We start from the raw sequence: 5,505 nt of genomic DNA, 5'->3' as shown, positions 1-5,505 counted from the left end.
CCCGGCTGCTGCAAAGCCCCAGGAGAGCCCTACTTGCCATCATCGAGTGAGCATTTAATTTCCTTTTGCTGCTCTCCTGAGGTTGACTTTGCAAGTCTGGAAATAGTCAGTGATTCCTGCAGCTTGCCTTTGCCTCCTCGCCGACGAGGTGCCAGACCCCATGGGTGCGGGCAGCCGCTGTTTACCTGCTGTGGTGACACTGGGATCACTTAGGGGGTGAGGACAGGGCAGGGGCTGGGCAGGCTCCAGCCCCTCCATCCCTGGAGGGATGGCCAGAGGAGGGATGGAGCCTGCCCGTGCACTCAGGGCATAAAAACCTCTCTGCCTCATGGTAACCACCCCCAGCATCGCGCCTGCCCCCCAGAGGGGAGCCCAGCACACCTCAGGGGACACGGGACACGCAGAGCATCCGTCCCACGGTCCAATTTCACTGCATTCCAATTAACCACACAGTCGCCGGGGAGGGAGAACTGTTCGGTGAGAGAGGCATCGCTTGCTTGGGTTTCAAGGGGGATCCTGTGGCAGAGACCCCTGCCAGCTCCCCGCGTCCCCAGAGCTGCCCCAAGCCCCGCGCCAACCCTGCGCAGCCATCCCTCCCCGCCGCCTCGCCCGCAGAGGCAGTGCCCTCCTCGCCAGCCTCCAGGCTGAGCGCTTAATTGATCGGATTATCCCTTATTTACTAATTAGCAGCCTTGTGCTCAGAGGGCAGGAGCGGGGGGACCGGCAACGCTTTCCCTTTATACCGAAGCAGTTGGTGTTTGACGGCGGCAGAGGCTCCGTCAGCAATTTGCCGTGATTCATTTCTGCTGTGTAAAACTGAAACTTGGCACAGCGCTTTCCCGGGAGCAAAGCGACACCACTGGGAAGAGGCAATGCCAGACTCTGCCCACCTTTTAACTTGCCTTATTTTTCCCTTATTCCGCACCAGGGTTTGGTTTTCTGTGTTTAACGAGCTCTGTAATTACCGTCAGAGATAAAGTCTGCTGCTCTGTGTAGGTAGCACTAATAGAGAAGATATAACCCAAGGGGAAGGAGGTGACACCGACACCCAGAAGACCTGGGGCTCATCCCAAAAGACTTACCCACTGCAAGGACACATCCTCTTGTCCATCCCCCACCTCTCTCCATCCTCCTCCACGCTGCTGCCCACGCCATGGGCTCTCGCCCTGGGTGTTCACCCATCCTCCCCTGCATCAATACTCACTGGCTAATGAATTTGTGTCCGCGTGCCTGGGGAGAGGCAGACTACAGGATTAGGCCCGCTGTATCACTGGATGGTATTTTTATTCTCCCTAGCTCTTAATTAGTGAGGATTTGGGGATTTTGGGGGAAAAAAAATCAACTGGCACCATAGTCTCTTCCCTTCCCTCCCCTTGTTTGCCATTATATTCCTGCCACCCTACCAACCACCTCTGCTGAAGGACAGAAAAGAGCAAACTATGAGAGAAATCGCCATCCATCCTTTGCAGCAGAACCTGTGAGGTCGGCGACAGTGGCCCAGGGGTGTAAGACGCTAAAACAACGGAGTCGGAGGGAAAGGCTGAAGCGTGTGTTGCCAGGCTGGATAAACCAGACAGCTGGGGAGGAAGGACGCTCGAATCCGCTGGCGATCCATTAGCAGGCTCCGTAAGGAGATGTGAATCTAGCTTCTCAGCCAAAGAGCACACCTTTTGACTTCACAGCAGCCAAAACCTTGCGTGCGTTACTTAGAGGTGTCCCAGGGGCACACACAAACCAACGCCCTTCCCTACCAGCAGCCAAGCTGCACGAAAGCAAAGTCTGCCATAGGAGAGCATCTCAAAATGCATGTCCATGGGTCCAGGCTGCTCTGCACTGGGGCTGTTGAGCGTGGAGGGTATGGGGCTGTGGGATGCACGTGGTGCCCAGGATGGAGGGACAAGCCGCTGCCGTGTGGCTTCACCCCAGCAGTTGGACACCATGACATGGCCTCGGTGCCGCCAGCTCCCGTGATGCCGGTTGGGTCCAGCGGGGCAGGTCCTCCCACCACCACTGCCTTTCTCTCCTGCCAATGGATCAATTGTGTTCAGAGAGCTCGGGGCTGTATGTAGGTCAGGCACATCTCTGGCTCCTGCCATGAGGTTATTAAAATGAACAAGGATTCCCCCTTCTCCCTCCATTCCAACCCCCCGACACCCAGCCCTTGGCAGAGGGCAGTTTGGCGCTTGTCCTAGAGAAGAAGAGCGTTTCTTTGAGGTTTGGGGCTCATCTGAGCAAAGCCAGCATGAGTGCAGCTCCTGGACCAGCACGGGTGCTGTGCCCTGTACATCCCCCTGAGCAACGCGCTCTCTGCCTGCCTGTGCACGAGGAGAGCTCTGCCCTGGGAGGGGAATGGGCAACATGACCCAGTTCATGGGTTTTCTGTCAATATGGCCGGCACTGCTCCCTCTTGGCTGCGTGAAATGGATGGGGCTCAACCAGATCCCAGAGAAGGGGGATTTCTCTGCCGGGGTCCATTGCAGCATCCCCCGGGACGGGCTGGATGTCCCATGCCATGGGAGGGGAGCAGCTAAGAGACATCCTAACCTTCAACCTTGGGAGCCTCTGCTTTTGGCCACCCAGCCTTGATTCCCCCCAGAAGCCTTTATCACTCAAGGAGGAAACCCAAATCCTCTGGGAACTGGGGCTCCTCCGGGGCTCGCTGGCTGGAGGGGGTGGGGAAGGCATGGTAAAAGAGAGAGCGAGCAAGCAGAGAAGCAGCTTTCTCAAATAAAAACTATTCAGTAGTTTAGAGCAAACTTTGCACTAGCTGAAGATTTGACCTTGTGTTCTCTCCTAGGAACAAACAAGAGAAGTATGAGGATCGTATTATTTTGCCTGAAATTTGGAGTGGATCAAACCCCTGCTGTTCTGAGCTCCTGCAATGAATGGCTATAAACAACATGCATTTCCGGAGAATGAATTAAACAGCGAGCCTGAGTACTGACTGTATTTTAAGAGATGTTTATTTGTCCTCACTGCCTCTCTATAAAGAGTTGCACAAGGACTTACTAAATTTTAACCCCACATTGTTCCTGGGTAAACACTGCCCTTTACCCGACGTGAGGAGCGCTCGCAGCCGAGATAAGCGCACGTTGGCTCTCCGGAGCACGCAGCCTCTCGGCACCGCTCCCGAGGCAGCCCGGGGCACCAGCGCCGCACGCAGATGCTGCAAACCCCGGGCAGCCGGATCATTCCCGATTGCCTGCAGACCTCTGACAGTTCTCTGCACTTTTCTGCCAAAAAAAAAGTTGTTTGCAAGAGAAGGTGGGGATGACCTTGGTGTGCAGAAGTGTAGCTGAGCCAGTAACACGCGTCTCGGCTCCTGTCCTCCTCATTTTACGTTACGGAAAGGGAAAGGGTGAGAAAACATGAACGCTGGCCAAGGAGCTGTGCTGTGAGTCCCCGGCAAGTCAGGTCCCAGGGACAACCTCATCCCGAGGTCCTCCCACCCCAGCTGGCACCACCGCGCGCAGCAAGCGCTCCATCCCTCGCACGCCCCTCCTGCAGGCAGCAATGGAGACAGCGAAGCATCGAGAGCTTCCTTCGCCTGCATTTGCACTCTCTCACCCCCAGGACCACTGGTGAAGACACGAAAAAGGCTAAGGGGATTAATACCACTGCGTACTTTCTGCCTCCTTTGATTGCCAGGGTCTAAACAGCTTGCACTTTTGGCCCGGCCGCTGGCATCCAACACAGTGGGGAGTTGGGTCTCCACAGCCGCTGGCATTCGAGCAAGAGCAGCCTGGAGTGCTGGAGTTCTGGGGGGGAAAAAATGCTTTTGCTGTTCATGAGGGAAAGGCTGAGTAACCAGCACGAAAAGCAAAGCCCGGCGCCTTGGCGTGAAAGCCGGGCCAGCTCGCCCTGCCTCACCGGGAGCCCCTGGGAAGTCCCCACCTCCCTGCTTTTGGGGGTGTTTTGGGGTGTTACTCCCACTTTGGGGAGACTTAGCCACAGGATGCAAGATGCTGAACATGATTCTGCAAAAAAGAAGAAGGATCTGTGCCTTGTAGAAACATTTCTGAACTCTTGTTTGTTCCCTCTCTTGGGTCTGGGCAGAATGTCAAAGCCTGCTCTGAGCTGGAAATATTTTAAGACCAGCACTCACTGGAGACCGAAACAATGGCAATTCTTCAGCTACTGAGGCTTTTATAAAAGGGCTTTTGACACAGAGGCTGCTTAGGGTTGGCATTTTTTTTTTTTTTTTGTAGTTGGTTTTTTTTCTCCCGGAAAGCACTGTGCTAGCATCCGCGTGCGTGTTCGCACGCACGCTTTCGCGCGTGCAAAATAACCCCTTGGCTTTCCCCAGCGGGGCCGTTGGCGTGAGAGCCCACGAGGATGCCCGCAGCGCTGCTGAAATGCAGGCAGCTCCGGCGAGGAGGGAGGCGGCGCCGCTCGCAGGGGATGCCATGCAGCAATGCAGGAAGAAGACATTTTCGAGTAAATGTCAGCTTTTGCGTTTCTGGGTTTGGGGTTTTTTTTATAAAACACGTGGGTGGGGCTTTGAATGCCCACATGAGGCTGAGACGGCTTCAGTCTCCAGGGCTCATCCAGAAGATTCACACGAACATTATGGAAAGTGTCTCTTTGCTTAGGAGGATGAAATGTGACGCTGCAGAGATTTTAACCGGGTATTCCAGCAAGGAGCCTCAGTGGTTAGTGTGTCATATCTGATAAAGGCTAATCGGCCCTCCTTCAGGCACCATTCAATTCTCGTTTCCATCTGCCTCCCGTGCGTGTTGCCTTGTCTATGATACCTACTCACATGCAGGCAAACCAGTGCAAATCCTGCTCAGCTCTGATCTTCCCTTGACACCAGACCAACAGGCAAGGAGAAGCGTGAAGAAGTAGACGATGGACCCCACGACCAGCCCAGGCAGCTCCCAACCAGGTCTTCAGCGTTGCTGGGAAGCCAGCAATGCCCGGCCCCAGTTTGCACTGGTGTGGGGATGGGATCCTAATGGGGAGCAGGTTTCCCACCCCAAGCCCAGCACCCCCTGGCCCCAGCGCCTGCCCCGCTGGTGCCATCCCACCGGGTCCCCTCTCCCCGTGAGGTGGCTGAAGCCTCCTCAGCAATTATCCCAGTCGCTGTTTGTTCAGGCCATGTGGATTTAGCTCTCCAGCCTCACGTGTATTTTTTAGATAGATTGCCGCTTCTTTCCAGTATAAATCACATTCCTTACAACACTCCAAAGTAGCATTTTCAACCTCAGGGTGCTAATAGGATCCAGCAGGAGAAAGAAATGTCAGCTAAGTAGCAGGCGCTGTTTGGAGAGTGCAATGGAGCTGATCCACAGCCCCGGGGCAAAAGGAGCAATCCCAGGGCAAAGGTTAAAGAGTTCAGGAGCACTTCAGCCTACTTAATTGCAACAGGGCTCTTACACAGCGCAAGATGGATGAGAGGAGCCCGGGCAAGGGGGGCAGCGCGGGGCGAGCAGCATCGCCCGCGGGAGGCGGCCGAGGGGACCAGGGCAGCTCCTCGCCCCTCGCTCCTCCCCAGGGTGCTGC

The sequence above is a fragment of the Egretta garzetta genome, unplaced genomic scaffold (genome assembly GCF_000687185.1).
Source record: "Egretta garzetta isolate BGI_Z169 unplaced genomic scaffold, ASM68718v1 scaffold417, whole genome shotgun sequence".
Classification (NCBI taxonomy): Eukaryota; Metazoa; Chordata; class Aves; order Pelecaniformes; family Ardeidae; genus Egretta; species Egretta garzetta.
This window is presented reverse-complemented; position numbering follows the sequence as displayed.